This window comes from Lathyrus oleraceus, chromosome 6, assembly GCF_024323335.1.
Source record: "Lathyrus oleraceus cultivar Zhongwan6 chromosome 6, CAAS_Psat_ZW6_1.0, whole genome shotgun sequence".
Lineage (NCBI taxonomy): Eukaryota > Viridiplantae > Streptophyta > Magnoliopsida > Fabales > Fabaceae > Lathyrus > Lathyrus oleraceus.
Genome location: NC_066584.1, coordinates 184,154,896 through 184,157,091, shown reverse-complemented (window position 1 = coordinate 184,157,091; position 2,196 = coordinate 184,154,896). Strand labels below are relative to the sequence as shown.

The window sequence follows — 2,196 nt, the reverse complement described above, 5'->3', positions numbered from 1 at the left end:
CTGCTTTCAAGCTATTTTTATCTAGCAACTGACCAGGACGAACGATTCTCATCTCCTTAAACTAAATGTGGTTATTTTGCATTTCCAGGTCCATTGCTCAAGTATGGTAAGATAAGAGCCTCAATTTGTGTCTGAAGGAAGCTTGGTATAACCAAAACTTCTAACGAGATAGAGATGGTGAATGGCAGTAGTCCTGTCACCTAATTTCTCTTTCATAACCTTGAAGGTTAATTGAGTTGTAGCTTGTTGAAATCTAGCTCTTTCTTATTTGCCCCACCAGATGCAGTGTTGTTGCACTCAGAAGATAGATCTGGTGGTGGACTCTCAAATTTGTAATATTATGGTTAGAGAAATATAACATGTTGGTGTTGAAACTTGTGACACATGAATTAAGTTCCTCATTTTTCATTATGTTTATAAAATACTTTTGAAAACACATATTCTCCATTCTTCTCATCTTCATCATTCCCAGGATGGTACTGATGCATTTTCCAGTCAGATTTGTAGGATTTTGAATCTTTCCCAGATCTTATATACAAAACCAAGATCTTCTTATAGCCCTTATGTACTCCATATTCTATTACAGCTTTGGTCTTACCAGTCTTGTGCCAGCGTACATGATCTTCAGTTAAGCCATGATGTTGAATATTTTGACGCTTTTGTTGACCAGTATTATATCTTCTTATAGCCCTTATGTACTCCATGTTCTATTACAACTTTGGTCTTACCAGTCTTGTGCCAGCGTACATGATCTTCAGTTAAGCCATGATGTTGAATATTTTGACGCTTTTGTTGACCAGTATTATATGCATTTATAGTTCTGTGAAAAAAAGTGAATGCCACCCCCATCTTTCTTAGCACCTGGAAGATTTCTAAGGACGTGTATAGCAGATGCCTTAGTCTCCTTCCAATGTTGGTATGAACTCGTCGATAAACATGTGAGGATTTGCATTACTAACACCACATTTAGACGCTAAATGGTCTAATAATTCTACATCAGAAAGATCAAACTACTTTATACCAATCGGAAAGCCAGGCCACTCGCTAGAAACATCACTATTGTCTATACGACAGTGACAGTTTGGATATTCCCACAATCCTTTATCTGATCAGCTAAAGAGTGTAGTTCTTTTCACTTTCTTTGCAAATCCTCCCATGTCAATGAACCAGCTCCTAGCCATTATTGGTATGAAGGAAATGAATGATGAAGAAAACACACTCAATAGAGAGAGCGGTGAATGAATGAGTGAATGAATGAAGTAGTCGAGATATGAATGAGTACGTGGAATTTCTTGAATATGAAAATGGAAAATTTTCCAATGTGAATGAATAAAATATGAATGTAAATTTGGAATGTGAAAAAAACGTAAAAAATATGAAATCGTAAACATGAACATGAATGAAGGATATGAAGGTGAATGAAGAAAGAATGCAAACGAGTGACTGATGGGGAAAAATTTTCAGGACCAAAATCGGGGTATGACACTGATAACTAACTCCAACTACCTTCAACTTCCATAACAGAAAGAATCCCCTTTAACTCCCAGAACAACTTCACAACTCCCTAACTGTAAAAGCACTCCCTCTAACGAACTCTCCAACCTACAAACAAAATTCTCAACATTCTTCTAACTTCCTTCCATAAAAAAACCCTTCAATCACCATTCTTGCTAACTGAACCTCACCCTAACAACAACATAACACTCTCCAATTACTGACCATCTTCCAACAAATTCTCCTTCTCATTCTCAACAACAATTCATCATCCCTATAAAACCAACCTCGGAGTTTCCTGCAGAAAACTAACTCAGAATCCTCACCGAGCACTCTATCTATTCTTTTCTTTTCCCTTATTTTTTTTGCGAGTAATCTTTAGATATCACACCTATCCGAGCAAGAACAATCAAAACGGTTCTCATGGAGTACCATGGATGTAAGGGGTGCTACTACCTTCCCCTTGCATAACTGACTTCCTTACCCAACATATCTTTTTTCCCTTGGTTTTATCGATGTTTTCCCTATCCTTCGGGAATAAATAAAGTTTGATGGCGACTCTGTTGTATGTTCGAGCGTGCGATGCGTTATGGTATATTTTTGCTAGCTTCAGTTAGATTAAGACTTAGTCGGATGCATAATTTTAAATAATATATATTTTTGGAGTAACTATGTGACCATGATAGTAAAATATCACAGCGA

The 2,196-nt window shown here is 36.8% G+C and overlaps 1 pseudogene; it reads right to left on the bottom strand.

Annotated features, from left to right (window-relative positions):
• Positions 1–398: 398 nt before the first annotated feature.
• On the bottom strand, positions 399–1,181 carry LOC127094653 (SUPPRESSOR OF GAMMA RESPONSE 1-like; annotated as a pseudogene).
• Positions 1,182–2,196: the final 1,015 nt, after the last annotated feature.